Source organism: Lolium perenne, chromosome 2 (genome assembly GCF_019359855.2).
Source record: "Lolium perenne isolate Kyuss_39 chromosome 2, Kyuss_2.0, whole genome shotgun sequence".
In the NCBI taxonomy this organism is placed as follows: Eukaryota; Viridiplantae; Streptophyta; class Magnoliopsida; order Poales; family Poaceae; genus Lolium; species Lolium perenne.
In genome coordinates this window covers 243,188,069-243,205,308 of record NC_067245.2, presented here as the reverse complement: position 1 = coordinate 243,205,308, position 17,240 = coordinate 243,188,069, and positions in this window count along the sequence as shown.

Genomic DNA, 17,240 nt, shown 5'->3' with positions numbered 1-17,240 from the left:
AGCATCTTTGTCTTAACCTTTCAATTTGTTCCATTGTCTTTGGATTTATTTCTATGGAGCACATCGCGTACATAGAAATTGATGACAAAATGGCATTAACATAGGCAAGCTTTCCTGCATAAGATAAAAGTAGAGTTGAAGTAGTAACTTTCCTTTCAATTCTATTCACAAGCGGTAGCAAATCTATAACCGTGGGCTTAGTTGTTCCCATTGACAGACCCAGGTAGGTAAATGGCATTTGAGCAACTGAACAACCAAAAATATCTGCCAACTCTTGTGCTCTTTGTGCAGAAATGTTTATTGGAACTAAGTTGGATTTATGAAAATTTATCTTTAATCCTATTGAGACTGCATAGTCTACTAAAATACTCTTAAGATGAGCCAGCTGAGTGCCACATGCTTGCATAACCAGAATTGTGTCGTAGACATATTGAATTACTGGGAAATATCCACCACAGGGAATAGGTAAATTGAGTCTGCCATTCTGATATTCCTTGTTAATTACTTTTTGTAAAAGCTCAGCTCCAGCGAAAAACAATAAAGGTGAGAGAGGATCACCTTGCCTCACACCCCGCTTGCAAGGGAATGTGTTACCAGGTACACCACACTACAAGAAAAGTTCTGATAGACAACGTCTCAAAATCGTCCGCTAAGGGGTATTTTTCGTCGCCTATGGGCCTAACCCGACGATATGGGTTCTGTTGTGGAAACTGCGTCAGGCAAAATCCTACGACGATTTTTTCGGTCCGTCGCGCTTGGGCGCCCTTCCGCCACGGAAAATCGGACCGTTGCCCAAGTGTTTCCGGGAGCCCGTTGACTGCTGACGTCATGCAAACTGACATGTGGCAGACGCCGTTAATCGCGATTAACGGCGTTAACCGCTGAAACCCGTGGTAGATGGTAGGCCCACACGAGGCCTACCACGTCTTAAGCGGGCCGGCCCATTAAGTTTGCGGGCCGGGCCTGACTTAGTTTGACCGGTCAACTATATAGCTGGGCTGGTCCATCGCTACGTGGGCCGGGCCTAACCTCTAAGGTTGACTGGTCAAAACTTTAATGGGCCGGCCCACTAAGCATGTGGGCCGGGCCGAATGCACTCGATTGACCGGTCAACAGGCAAAAGGGCCGGCCCACAAGACATGTGGGACCCACTTTCTTGGTATCGGGCCGGCCCATTTACAAAGTGGGGTCCACATTAAGGCAACTGGGCCGGCCCAAGAAGTTATTGGGCCGGCCCAATTAGCATGTGGGTCCCACTTTCCTGCTATCGGGCCGGCCCATTTAGTACGTGGGGTCCACATTTGATCAAATGGGCTGGCCCAACAAGCCAGTGGGCCGGGCCAAAAGCACCGGTGGGTCCCACTTTCCTGTTAAAGGGCCAGCCCATTTAGTATGTGGGGTCCACCATATAGCAAGTGGGCCGGCCCAACAAGATAGTGGGCCGGGCCAAAAACACAGGTGGGTCCCACTTTCCAGTTAAAGGGCTGGCCCATTTAGTATGTGGGGTCCACCATATAGCAAGTGGGCCGGCCCAACAAGATAGTGGGCCGGGCCAAAACACTGGTGGGTCCCACTTTCCTGTTAAAGGGCCGGCCCATTTAGTATGTGGGGTCCACCATATAGCAAGTGGGCCGGCCCAACATGCTAGTGGGCCGGGCCAAAAACACAGGTGGGTCCCACTTTCCTGTTAAGGGTCCGGCCCATTTAGTATGTGGGGTCCACCATATAGCAAGTGGGCCGGCCCAACAAGATAGTGGGCCGGGCCAAAAACACAGGTGGGTCCCACTTTCGTCTTAAAGGGCTGGCCCATTTAGTATGTGGGGGCCACCACAAAAGCAATTGGGCTAGCCCAACTAGTTAGTGGGCCGGCCCAGTAGTGGGTGGGGTCCAACTTAAAGCAAGTGGGCTGGCCCAATAAAAGTGTGGGGTCCACAGTAAATCAAGTGGGCTGGCCCAATAAGTAAGTGGGCCAGCCCGTTTAGTTGCTGTTTATATGCCGGCGTAATAGGCGCTTTAGGATTTTGCGGGCCGGCACATATGTGATTTCGCTTAATTGGGCCGTTTAAGGGATGGGAATTCGTGATTTAGCTACTGAGAATATTTACGCAACATTGATTTCTGTCGGATAGCCTCACTTACCACAAGCACCAAAGAAAAAATGCGCGAAAGAACTATAAAAACTAACTAAATATTACATCAGCTGCAAGGCATTGAAAAAATATTACAGAACCCAGAGAAATTGAATGGTAATTAAACCTAGCAATACAATGAAGGGATCCGGCAAATCTTTTTTAGTTGTCCATGCAGCACCTATATCTGAAACAAAGACATTACAAGTTAAGACAGCAACAATGGAAAGGCAAAGACACTACAATATTGTTTGCCAAAGAATTTGGAACTCATCATTTCGTCGTTATAACAAGATCATTGTAATGCGCACAATAAGCAAACAAAGAGTGCATGCCGCATACCAACATCCAATATAATAGAGCATGTTAGAATGAAACAGCAGACTTACTACTGTCGAGTCCCATGCAAACCAACATGTTCAGGGAGTACAAAATTGGCATGAACAACATAGTAGCAGGCTATAAATTTTGTAACAACGACTGAGCAAGATGAAGTTATGATGGCTACATCTACAGAGCAGGGAATGTAAACCAAAAATAGAAGTTACGATGGCAAAAGCTAAAGAGGAGGGAATGTGAACCAACATGTGCCAAGTGCAATTACTTCATTTTGGCCGTGAACTAAATAATACTCCTGAACTTATAGTGAAGGGGATGCAAATAAAGATGTTTCGGGATATAAACTTGTAATGAGCAACACATAGAGGATATATAGTTAATGCTGGAGCTTAGGATGGACCAGATACAGAATATAGTGGGATCACCTGTGAACTTGTATAAGAGGGAATGCAAACCAATATGTTCAGCTTTCCATATTTGAGCGTCATGCCAAGTCAGAGAAACAAGTCAATAATGCAGCTTTTGAAGAACAAGATGGCACGCAAAATTATTATCTAGTAGTATGACAAGTATATTTGTACTACAGGCTAGATAGCAGAGTGATAGCATGCCAAACTAAGTCCTTACTTTGTTAGCTTACAATGAACTAGATACAAAACAATGGCATCACCTGTAGTACAGGGAATGCAAGCCAACATGTTCATGGAGTAAAAAATTGGCACAAACAACATAGTAGCAGGCCATAATTTTTGTAACAACGACTGAGCAAGATAAAGTTATGATGGCTAGATCTACAGAGCAGGGAATGTAAACCAAATATAGAAGTTACGATGCCAAAAGCTATAGAGCAGGGAATGCGAACCAACATGTGCAATTACTTAAAATTGGCCATGAACTAAATAATAGCAGGATGTTACTATAATACCTATAATTTTTGTAACAACGACTGAGCAAGATAGAAGTTATGATGGCTACATCTACAGAGCAGGGAATGCAAACCAAAATGTTCAATCGCTTAAAGTTAGCAATGAAGTAGAAAATAGCAAGGTGTTACGGTCATAGCTAGGAATGAACTAAAAGAGCTTCAGACAAACAAGCATCTGAACCCAGAACATGGCGCTAAAACAAGGGACTTACATTAGGAGAAGCACTCTGTGGGAGTCACAGCAGATCTTCCTGGGGTTGATAGATCCGGTGATGAAGTACGCTACATGTGCTACTTGGGGTTGGAGAGACGGCCATTACACTTCATGGTTACTCATCTCATCTGCAAAAACGTAACGGCGCGTCGTTAGCACAAACAGGTTCCCCCAAGATTAAACAAGAACTTGCAGGCAAGCAATAGAAAAGCGACAGTAGAAGAGTTTAGATCATGCACGGCGCCGGTGAAGCAGATCCGGTTAATGCACAGTGGTGTCGGTGAGCTAGATCCGATGCGGTGGACGACGGATCCGGCGAAGCGGCTCCGGTGGGGTGGACGATACCGCAGCTGAAACGACTGCGGTAGACTGCTGGATGAGTATATGGTTTCGAGGTTCGGCGGGGATGATCCGGTCCGGTTGATGACGGCGTCGATGAAGCGGCTCCGGCAGACAGCCGGATGACGAGGATCGCGAGGCCTCGGGTAGGCCAGGGAAGTCCGGCGGGGATGTTCCGGTGCGGTGGCCGTGTGGAGGTGGGAGAGAGAGGGACTTGGGAAGTTCCGGTGGGTGGTCTCAGAGGAGAGAGTGAGGGAAATGAATTTTTTTTCGGGGGGTTTCCGGAGCTAGGGAGGTGGTGATCGAAAAAAAAATGACGGGTAGACCCCCCACCAACCGACTTATACATGGACATTGTTGTCATCTTTACGAGGGTAGAATGGGAAGTTAGAAGCGTGTGAAATATTTGTATTTTTCAAGGGAAGTTTTGCCGCTGGAATGAGATTTCAATTTGGCCACAGTCCAAGTACTAAGTAATACAAAAATATGAGACCGTACTAGTACGGCCAAATGTCACATCAATTCATCATCACGTTGAAAATCGGTTACCACGATCATAATTATTGGCTGTTGGCACATCAGTTCTCCAACGCTTGATCCAACGGTCAAAGTTCCTTTTTTTTAAGAGAACGGTCAAAATTCATTGGATTCGCTCGGGAACTGCGCGTGCCAAAATGAGTCTGACAAAGATGTTTCTAGAGTTCTCACGAACGCGCCTTGGCGATACATTGAATGCAAATCTTGCAAGGTAAAAAAAAAATGCAAATCTTGCAGGATCGTATGTGGCTGCTATGAGCTGAAGTACTCCATGAAACCATGAACATACATGTAGATGGGAATCCCATGTAGACGATCTGAAGAACGACCCGCTGCATCTTTCACAAATCCATCTACATGACATGATAAACTTTAATTAAGAAGCAGCCACGTAACAATTATTGCCCAAAATCTAACGGGTTCGACAATAAGCTGGTAATTCTCTATTATATATAAACACCAAAAAAATATAGCAAGTAAGAAAGGAGTGTCAATGCCACCAGGACTTACAAAAAAAAGGGAATTAGCACTTCGTAATCTCTTTGTTTTTACACATACCTTCTGCTCAGGAATCCAGGGCCTAGGGTCACATCAAGTCATAATCAGAAACCAAAGTCGGTTCCCATGTTCTCCAATTCAAAACGCGTACAAAATATTTCAGTGTGTGAAATAATTGTATTCAATAGGCAGGAGGTATATGCTACAGTGTTGAGATTTTGAATTAGACGGTTGTTAAGCTATTGATTATATGGAGTCGAAATTTGGTAGTATACATAAGTATCTTTGTTCACAACTACTTTGTACGAAGCGGGAACAAGTGTGTTGCAGCACAACACAAAGGAGAAGCACTGTTCCGTTCATTGCACTCAATACAGCGATGAATGAACCAGACCAGTTGACAAGCTTCTAGACCTGGGCTATATGTAGAAAGCTGGAAATCAATGGATCACAGAAAATCATCAGTGTCAAGCTTTAATGCACTAGCCAACGCGACCAAAAGTCCGAACTTGAGACTATGGGCTCTGATACCATGTCAAGCTTCATCCACGAGCCAACGGAACCACAAGTCAGAACTGATGGAAAGGGCTAGGCAATCCACTTATAATATTAACAATCAGCGGGGTTCCGGTTCAAAAAATCCACATCACAACAAGGAAACGACCACCAAGATCATAGCAATTGCGTATAAATGCACATACGAAATATGCTCAGACTAAGGAACCATTTTACAAGATGAAGGTAATGACTGTCATCGTCCCCGTTCATCTCCAATTATCTAGCAGATACTCTTCTTACTACTTACTAGCATTCCTAACCTGCTCCAAAGAGGGCCTCCTTCTGTGCTGCTATCGTTCTAAAATTGTCGACTTCTAGTCTTAGCGCAGCTGATGCAGCTCGTTCTACTTGGAGTTGCTCCTCTAGAACTTGAGCATGCAAATACTTTGACTTGGACATGGACTTGCACTTCAGCAGTCCAGCATTCTGTAAGAAAGTGTTTTTGGCAATGCCTTTCTTTTTTATTGCCATAGAAAATTCCTTCACACATTCTTCATCGGTTTTTTCCAGACCGTTTTTACCGGGTTTTGCCATCTCTAATTTCATATCTTCCTGCAAAAAATTCAGTTCGTACACATGTGTAAACATGATAGTTACTACAGAGAAACTTGCTGATAGTAGATTTATCATGTGTATGACCTACTTTTATTCCTACAGTTTGGCATGTCTGATTCACATCACATAAATTTTAATAAACATATATAATATCATATTGACATGTACTTTACTACTCCTACAAGTTGGGATGTGAGTCGTCACAAAATTTCAATCTTTTAGTAGACTTACAAGAACACTCTGTGCGACTTCTCCAATCACTTCAAGTTTGTTCTTCTGGCATGCTTCAAAAATCTCTGGCAGAGTCATCTCTTTGTTTGGTTCCCTTTTACTTGCATTATGTAACATCTGCATTTTAGTACTACCATTTATAAATCGAATAACGTGGTTGAAATGGAGGATCATAATATAAGCTGCACACTGGTGTATATACTCTGCATGATCTTTTACTAAAATATTTCTAAATAGAAGTATAAAACAACATGTCCTTACTTTTTGCCGAATGTGCACTATAAGGTTACGAGATCCCGTACGGCTAGGTAAAAGTAGTTTACCGCGGTTTTTCTGATTCTGTTTAGCCAAATTCTGCAAAAAGGAGACTAGTGAGACACTGCTATAAATAAGAATCCAAGATGTGATCTGGTCTCAGTCTTACAAATCATACCATATTCTTTGGATCAGACCAGTGCTTCACAAGATCTCCCCACTGTTTGTCAGTCATTTGCTTAAAAGGAGATATAGTTGGAACACTCCCGATAATCTTTCCAAGTGAAGTATTTCTTCTTTAGCCTGCTGCGATATCAAGCAGATACCTGAGAATAGACTCGTTGAGAACATGCTTTACTTCCTCTTGGTCCTCATCGAACTCGAACCTTAACTGTTCACAACAATATAAACCGTTGGTGCGATATACATAGAGCCAACAACAAGCTAGAAGGAACGGGACGTGCCAATGTGGTATACTAGTATGAGTAACATTACCAAGAGAAAGATGACTTACGTGTAACCTGTGCACTAATTTTTCAAAATGCGCAGAGGTGTCTACGTGCTCTTTCCATGTTGGGAAGATAGGAATTTCATTCCTGACGAAAATTCCTACATCCGATGCTAATTTACAAGATTCTTCTGGGTCCAGTGGCCTTCTGCCACCTATGATAGATGAAAGGCGAAATCTTGATTCCATCCCAGCAAGCTTAGCTACGAACATTTTCCCGACTGCTGGGCCCCTCGTTTTTCTTGATCGTGGTGCAACTACAAAGTTAAGCATTACATCAAGCTATCAAGGTAGATATATATATTTATATTTATATCTATATTTATTTATTTATCTATAAAGTATAACTTTATAACGGAGAATGAAACTATAAGCATTGGAAAATGTACCTTCTTCGGTGTGGGGCTCATCCTCAGGGGAGTTGTCTATGGCAGGACTAATATGGGTCAGTGGGAGATCATCAACAGTTTGTTGATGTTGTGCTAGCAGTGTTTGGCCAGTTGTGGTTGTGTCAGCTGGGACTGGTACAGTGTGTCCTTGGGCAGTATTTCCTACCACAACTACTGCTGATCCCAATTGTGGCTGAGAAGTTGCCGTGGAAACTGGTTTTGTTGCGGTCAAAACCCACCGGCGGGCAGCGACGGGCAACACAGGAGAGCCGGGAACAACCTAGGGCTGCGGCTGGCCGAGGTCCCTCTGAGCGACGGCCCGCAAAGCCTCTGGTACACACGTCCGATGCTGATGCAAGGGCGTGCCACCTGACCTATACCTGGTCAGGAAGGTGATGGAGATGCCTCGCTTAGTTTCCTGCATGGCATACACGTAAACATTAAATACGAGCCTCGATCGGCTCTCAGGTTATCCTGTGAATCGGCTCAGGGAGCCGATCCACCCATGATTCGTACGAGGTGCACGAATATATGGTGGTCCTGCTTGATCAAGATAAAGCTAATGCGATCTACGATGATTTAGGGTTTTCACCGCATAATCGGATCATCCTACTCACGATTGGGCCTCGCGGCCACGCACGGTGATCGTAAGCCGATCCTAGATAGGGCCTAAAAACCAACACGAGGTTGATCCCCGGAACATCCTGTCTAGGACTAGCAAACGACACCCTACGTGCCGCTAGATCCTCCAACCCTTTGTAAGGCCTAACTATTGCAGATATTAAACTAATCCTTGATGAACAAGGAGCAACCGTAACGGATCAGATCTACTAAATAATGATCAAGCGGGGTGCCGCCCCTACACCTAAGATAGGTGTAAGGGCGGCTAGATATGCAAGGGTTGCACTACGATAGCATGTTATACGAAGAACTATGCTAACCCTAACACATCTATGATAACTACGTTGCTCGCCATCAAAAAGGCTTCAGTACAAGCAACGCATGAACAACATGAAGCTTCTGCTGCCTAGATCGCAAGATGCGATCTAGGCAGCATGATGCTTACCGGTAGAAACCCTCGAGACGAAGGAGTTGGCGATGCGCCGAGATTGATTTTTTGGTTGAACGTTGGTTGTTGTTTATTTCATAAACCCTAGATACATATTTATAGTCCAGGGGACTTTCTAATTTAGGCGTGCACCTAACCGTGCACGGGTAAAACTCTATCTTCTAATCTAAGATGCGATCTACTATATTACAGATATATGGGCAATCTAGCCCCACTTTGCATATAAGGCCGATCCACGTATTTCTTCCGTATATAATCTTCAAGCCCATCTTGATCGCGGCCCACCTCTGACTCGGTCAAATTCTGGTGATAACACATGCCCCCCTGGTTTTGGAATTGGTAATTCCAAAATCACTCTGCTTTTCCTTCGTTGGGTCATGTCGTGGCAGAACCGTTGCAGTATCCGTCATCATGATGCCTTGCCTTCTCAACTTCTCCGCGTGACCTAGCAGTTTTTTTTTCTTTTAGGCACCACTTCCTCGGAAACTGCTGTGGCATTGAATTTCCACTATATCCCCTTTTATTTAACCGCTCCGCACAGTTTATTTCCGCATCTTCTTCGCATTAGCACTCCAAAAGCCCTCCTGCGCCACCATGTCTTCTTCCTCCTCTGCTTCATCGGATCTTTCCACCCATTCCTCTTCCTCCCGCGAGCCGACGCCAGAGCCAAACCCGGCGGAGGTCCACGCAGCCAACACCCGCCGCGCCATTGAGGCCGGGGAGGAGTCTAGCCATGACTTCTCCATCTGGTCGGAGGACGACAAGTCCCTGACCGACGGGGAAAGTGACCTCTGCTTCCTCGCCGACGGGGAAACGGAGGAGGAGAGCGACGACGATCGCTTCTCCTGCGACTTCACCTCTCCCGAGGAGGAGGAGGAGGAAGAAGAGGAGGAGGAGGAGGACGACACCTCCTCCGACGAGCCGCCGGCCAAGCGGTTCTGCCCCTGGCCGGGAAACCTCAGCGACTTCGACAGCGACGACGATGACGCTGACGAAGAGGACGAGGACAATGAGGGCCCGGTCGGCGGCCATTGGAGCGACGACGAGCCCGCCGGGAGCAGCGCCGACAGCGGCGACGACGGCGATGACGAGGGCAGTGACGGCCCGTAGATAGGACCTCTAGTATAGGGCTAGTAGCAGTAGATGGGGCAATGTATCCCCTAGTACTTCCTTTTGAGAGCAATCAGCTCTTTATGTAAGAAATCTCGCCTATAAATGAAGAACTTTTCCCAATTTGATTTTGCCGATTTCCTTTGAGCTTAATTTAGCCGATTTCCTCTCATACTGACCTTGCCGATTTGTCCCCTTTGCCAATGCGTAATGAGCCGATAGCAACGCATCGGTCCTTTAAAATTCACCCTTCCATTCTTCAACTGATGATTTTGAAATCTGGTGGATAATGTAGAATCTTTAGGGAAGCCTTTGAATTCTTCCAACCAAACCTAGTGGTCTTCTTTAACACTCATCATTTGTGAAGAAGGTTGCGACGAAAGATCAGCCGATGGTACCCCAATCGGCTCCTGAACAGAGCACCCACCAGGCCTGCTGCCCCCCGAGTCTTACTCGAGGCGAGAATGTCAGAGAGGATGCGCCAAAGCCGATCACCTTTCTTCCTTAGAAAGCCGATATACCCCTTCTGTCAACACGGCTGAACTAGTATCAAAGGTTGGAAATCCTCGACAAGAAGGTTCAGGAACCCGGATCGGCTCGAAGCAGCTGAAGAAGTTCTCATTGTTTTACTCCCGCGAAGAAGCAGAAGGCCCCACAGCTGAACTGGATTTGGTGGAGATCCGGTAAACCTCGTATAATTGCACTAGAGTCGATGGCTGCGCATCGGCTTCGCCTCTTAGTTCTAAAGTCGATGCCCTTGCATCGGCTGTAAATTTTTTTTTTACTGCCCGATTTTCTCCTATCGGCCCCAATATTTCACTGCACACATGTTCTCCTGCACCTGTTCCCATGTTCATCGTGTTTAGGTGCCCCCCGAGCCGAATCTGTCAGGGAATGGCAGATGTCGGCTCTGTAATTCGTACGTCGGCTCCGGTAGGATCAAGGACGAACACAAGCAGAACATGTGGTGAGGATAATTTTGGCCGATTGCTGGGATCGGCCTCCATAATGATTGAAGCGCTGACTGAAGGTTCTGTAATGTCCCTTCATAGATTTTTGGGGCCGATCACAAGGATCAGCCTTGCCATGTTTGCTCATCGCTTTGCTTCAGCTATATGGCCAGGCCAGTGGATAAAACCAGCTTAACCCTTCCCTTCGTCACGTCGATGCGCTCGCAGTCGTCCAAATTGATACCTGAGAGGGGTTCTTGGCCTGCTGCTTCCCGTGCGTTCATGCCAGCCGTTGAAATTTCGGCTGAGTCATCGGCCTGGACGACCTCTACCTCATCTCCATCCCACTGTATTATGCATTGGTGCATCGTGGAGGGAATGCAGCAGTTGGCGTGGATCCAATCTCTTCCTAGCAGAACAGCATAAGTGCTCGTGCTATCGACGATGAAGAATGTTGTAGGGATAGTTTTCCTTCCTACGGTCAGATCCACGTTCAGAACACCTTGTGCGTCAGACGCTTGGCCGTTGAAATCCCTCAATGTCACGTTGGTCTTGATTAGATCTGAGCTAGAGAGTCCCAGCCGACGTAGCATAGAGTATGGCATGATGTTGACTGCCGCTCCGGTGTCCACCAGCATCTTATTTACAGGCCTCCCATCGATATAACCTCGCAAGTACAGGGCCTTCAGATGTCTGTAGCTCCTTTCTCGTGGCTTCTCAAAGATAACCGGCCGTGGGCCGCAGTCAAGTTGTGCCACAGGTGCCTTGTCTAATCCTGGAGCACTGAACTCCGAAGGGAGGATGAACACCATGTTTGTGCCAGCCGATGTTTCATCATCGGCTTTCCTTTGCTTGGGACGCCACTCCATTTTTCGTGGACGACCCTCTTCGTCCAGGGTTCGCTGAACTTTCACAGCCAGATCAGGTCGTGCCTTCCTTAGCGTATGCAAGTATAACCTTTCGGCTTCCTCCAGGCCGCGCAATCGCTGAACCCTGCGCTTTTGTGAACGGCTGAGTCCATCAGGGCACCACCTTGGCCGGTGGTACCTGTCTTCTTCTTCTTGTCCGTCATCTTCTGAATCCTCGAGATCTTCCCACCGAGGGGACTCAGTGCGTTTGCTTTGTGGCGGGAGAGGCCCTAAGCGCCTGAACACAGACATGTTGGCTGCCTCCTTCTTCTTCTGGTTGCATTCTGGGCAATTGCCGATTGTGGGCAATCGGCTCATTCCTGAATCCCAGCAGTGTCTGAAGAAGGGGCAGTCCCAGTGCCTGTCGTTGTCATCTTGCTCCCTTGGTTTTCCTTTGGCACGGCGCTCGTGCTCCTCCTCATCGCGATCATGCCGATGATATCTTCTGGCTTCTCTAGCCAGACGATCTCTTTCATCATCATCGCTGGATCGTCGGCGTTGGTCATACTGACTCACATACTTGTTGAGGAGGTGATCAGAGAGGGGTCGCTGATATCTTATGTTCTTCACTTCTCCCTCTGTGACGTAGCGCTTGCCATCATAACGGAGCCGATCGCGTGGAGCGGCCTCCTCTGTGTCCTTGCTACGAGAGCAGCTGCCCTCGTCTCCATCTTTGCCAGAGTGGTGCCCAGGTCCTACCATGTTGACGCTGAACGAGGACCCTGGCTGGCAACCTTCAGGGTAAGTGCATTCCACCATGTTAACGGCGGGGAAGGGTTGGGTGTCGACCTTCATGGCGTACTGGCTGAAAATCAGACGCCCTTTTTCTATCGCCGCTTGGATGTGCTGACGCCACACCCTGCAGTCGTTGGTGGCATGGGAGAGCGAGTTATGCCATTTGCAGTATGGCTTTCCGTTCAGCTCTTGTACCGTGGGGAATTTGAGACCTTCAGGAATCGTCAACTGCTTCTCCTTGAGCAGGAGGTCGAAGATTTGCTCAGTTTTGGTCACGTCAAAATCAAACCCCCTGGGCGGGCCTGGTGGCTTTACCCATTTGCAGGACACGGGGGTTGCCCCCCGAGTCCATTCAGCCACTGCTACCTCTTGATCTCCCGCAGAAACTTCATCTTCCTCTGCCTCGACCAGGACTACTGCACGCTTGAATTTATCCTGGTACAGGTCCGGGTGGCGCTGTTCATATGCCGACAGTTTCTGAACCATGTGCGCCAGTGAGGGGTAGTCTGCTTGGGAGGCCATGTCCTTGAGCGGTGTTGCAAGGCCCGCTACTGCCAACTCGACTGCTTCCTTTTCAGTCACACGAACCGAATAACATCGGTTCCTAAGATTCCTGAAGCGCTGGATGTATTCTGTCACAGTTTCTCCACGCTTCTGACGTATTTGTGCTAGATCGGCAAGGCCAGACTCGGAAGCCTCTGAGTGATACTGCATATGGAACTGTTCTTCCAACTGCTTCCAAGTCCGGATCGAGTCTGGTGGCAACGAGGTGTACCACCCGAAAGCCGATCCCGTGAGGGACTGTGAGAAGAACCTCACGCGTAGTGAATCCGACACTGAGGCCGTTCCTAGCTGTGCCAAATATCGGCCCACATGCTCGATGGAGCTGGAACCATCTGATCCACTGAATTTGGAGAAATCAGGGAGCCGATATTTAGGTGGTAGCGGGATCAATTCGTAGTCGTCAGGGTACGGCTTGGAATAGCCGATTGCCCTCCTTTTCGGCACCATGCCGAACTGGTCTCTCAGTATGGTGCTGATCTGATCCGCTGTGCTGGCTGCAGGAGTTGAACTCTGAAGATTCGCCGGGGTGGCGTACTTAGCCAGCCATGTTTGCTTTTCCAGCTCTGAGCCAACTGCAGGAGCTGAGCTCTGGAGGTTCGTCGGGGTGGCGTACTTAGTTAGCCACGTCTGCTTCTCAAGATCTGTCGCTGACGTCCCTCCTGTTTTCCCAGAAGTCCCTGATGTTGTGGCCTGGTTCGTGAGCGCCCAGTTGCCGCAATCTGGCACATACGTGCACGTGTACCCGTGAGGGATCTCCTTAGGCGCCTCATGCAAGAACTGGTAGTCACTAGGGTCACCACCGATCTTGTAGACGACGAATGCCGGTGAAGTCGGCACTTCTGGTGCTGCCAACGCAAATGGCAGCGGTGGACGGGACTGGAGTGGCAACTCTCCTTGATGCGTCCCGAGAGCTGGTCCTGACGGCGAGTACTGGTGCCTCATGATCTCCTGGATCACGCGAAGAGCGACACGCTCCAACGTGTTTACCAGGTTCTCAGAGTGGCGGTGTAGCGAGTGAGCCACCAAGTAGTTGATCTCCTGCCGCAGGGACCTGGTGCGTTCTTCCGACGGGGCAGAGAGGTCTATCCCATCGAGTGCACCATTAGGCGAGAACCCCTTCCACCTGATGCCATGTGAACGGGTTCTGTGGAAAGAGCCGATGAGGTCGGCTTCGAGGATGACTTTGATCTCGTCATACTTCTTCTTGAGCTCGTCGGTCAGATCCTCGTACGTGACTGGAGTGCCGTCCGCCATCTCAGATGTAGATGGTGATGTGGTCGATGACGAAGCTTGTCCCACCGGGCGTGCCAGAATGTGTTGCGGTCAAAACCCACCGGCGGGCAGCGACGGGCAACACAGTAGAGCCGGGAACAACCTAGGGCTGCGGCTGGCCGAGGTCCCTCCAAGCGACGGCCCGCAAAGCCTCTGGTACACACGTCCGATGCTGATGCAAGGGCGTGCCACCTGACCTATACCTGGTCAGGAAGGTGATGGAGATGCCTCGCTTAGTTTCCTGCATGGCATACACGTAAACATTAAATACGAGCCTCGATCGGCTCTCAGGTTATCCTGTGAATCGGCTCAGGGAGCTGATCCACCCATGATTCGTACGAGGTGCACGAATATATGGTGGTCCTGCTTGATCAAGATAAAGCTAATGCGATCTACGACGATTTAGGGTTTTCACCGCATAATCGGATCATCCTACTCACGATTGGGCCTCGCGGCCACGCACGGTGATCGTAAGCCGATCCTAGATAGGGCCTAAAAACCAACACGAGGTTGATCCCCGGAACATCCTGTCTAGGACTAGCAAACGACACCCTACGTGCCGCTGGATCCTCCAACCCTTTGTAAGGCCTAACTATTGCAGATATTAAACTAATCCTTGATGAACAAGGAGCAACCGTAACGGATCAGATCTACTAAATAATGATCAAGCGGGGTGCCGCCCCTACACCTAAGATAGGTGTAAGGGCGGCTAGATATGCAAGGGTTGCACTACGATAGCATGTTATACGAAGAACTATGCTAACCCTAACACATCTATGATAACTATGTTGCTCGCCATCAAAAAGGCTTCAGTACGAGCAACGCATGAACAACATGAAGCTTCTGCTGCCTAGATCGCAAGATGCGATCTAGGCAGCATGATGCTTACCGGTAGAAACCCTCGAGACGAAGGAGTTGGCGATGCGCCGAGATTGATTTGTTGGTTGAACGTTGGTTGTTGTTTATTTCATAAACCCTAGATATATATTTATAGTCCAGGGGACTTTCTAATTTAGGCGTGCACCTAACCGTGCACGGGTAAAACTCTATCTTCTAATCTAAGATGCGATCTACTATATTACAGATATATGGGCAATCTAGCCCCACTTTGCATATAAGGCCGATCCACGTATTTCTTCCGTATATAATCTTCAAGCCCATCTTGATCGCGGCCCACCTCTGACTCGGTCAAATTCTGGTGATAACAGGTTCTGCTGCCAATTGTTGTTGAGAAGTTGCTGTGGAAACTGGTTCTGCTGCCAATTGTGGCTGAGAAGTTGCTGTGGAAACTGGTTCTGCTGCCAATTGTGGCTGAGAAGTTGCTGTGGAAACTGGTTCTGCTGCCGATTGTCGCTGGTTGACTGGATTGGTAACAGGTGGCTGATTCAACCTCTTGGGGTGTTCACCACGTTTTTTTTATTTCAGTACTCTTAGCATTTTCGTTATTTTCTTCAACTAGTGCCATGAATCGCTGAGACTGTCTAGTAGCAGAAGCAGGTTTCTTTTTTGGTTGCAGCTGTTCTATCACCGATTCAGGTGCATATTGAATGGTCTTCCTCTCATTGGTGGTTCCCGCGAAATTCTTACTTGAAGCTGCAGATTCCTAGCACACATAAACGATATTTCAGTCTACAGAAGTCCCATATATGATGATATGCAAATGGGATAGAATGAAGAACAGTAAAGGATGACGTGCATGCTGAAACATATATATGATGCATTAAGGAGACCTAGAGGTGGCATGTGAACATGTTTGGTGGGATTCAGGATACAAGTATACAACACATGGAAGTTGCAACAGATATCTCAAAGTAAAAACACAGAAATCACCTGGTGGGGTTGAGGAGAATGGTCAGGCAAGGCATCTTCCTGAGTCAGCTCTCCAAGAGGCTCAGCAGGATCAAATTGTGAATCATAACATTGTTCTTTATCTTTGGGGAGGGGAAAGGGTTCTTCTCCGATTTTGTTCAGGTTTGCACTAGAGGCAATAGCGTTACAAATGCTTGTGCCCACACGGCTTGCATATCTTCTACATATATTCCGTATCCGTTTCTCTTTTAATTCATTCTTCTGTATTGCAATAATATCTAGCATGCATTACAAAAAAAAATGCTAATGAGATGGCGGTGCAAGTAAGCAAAAAAATACTTTTCGGAATCACATGCATAACGAATGCGGCCATATCAACCTTCTTGGAAGTGGCGTGTGTACGCTTTGGTTTCCTGCCCTGGACCATGGAGGCGCCCATCTCTCCAGTCCGGTGGATGGAAGGAGTAGGGGATTAAGATACGAGAACCCGGCGATGGTGACTGTCGCTGACAAGGCGGCGGTGGAAGTCGGCTACGGAGGAGCTCGTATGGTACAGTGGTCGTCGGTGGGGGTGGGGGAGGTGGAAGCTACTCCGGCTTGCTAAAAAGCAAGGGAGACGGCGGAACGTCGTCGGTCACTACGGTGGCCGATGAGAAGGTAGTAGTGCTGGTGTGGGAGTGGGACAGTGGGCCGGCGCCGGCGTGTGAGATGATCCGGTGGGTCATGCAGGGTGGAAGCGTGAGAGAGAGATGCGGGGTTCGGCGCCGCCGGTGATAGGTCTGAATTGAGCGGTCCGGGGGGATAAGATCGACACTGTACTTATTTCACATCGCTTTGAATTTTGGAAGCGGGAGGGGGGGATTTCGGCGGGAATTTTGGGGCAGAGTTGAAATTATTACTGGTTGGTGGAAAACTGTGGAACCCTAGCCTACGAAATCCCAGGTCTGAAGCTGAGGGTCCTTTTGGTGTGGCTTTTTGGCTTTTGGATTTTGGAAGCCAAAAGAATATAATATTTGTTTTTGGCTTCCAAAATCCAAAAGCCAAAAAGGTAAAAAAAAAAAGCCACAACAAAAGGGCCCTGAGTATGTTCGGGGTCAAGGGGATATGCTTGTTGGTTCTTGGGTGCATATGATCTCTTTATTTCGAAATTCGTATTCTATACATTTTGAAAAATGTCAAAAAAGAATAAAACGAAAAATGCATGTGTACTTCTTCGCTTGCTTTATACACATAAAATATTTCAATGGAAAATCGAATAGTAATTTGGGCTATGTAAAAAAGAGTTACTCCGTAAAAAAATGTGCTAACCATAAGGCTTTTTATGAGACATGTTTTCTCTCTTTTTT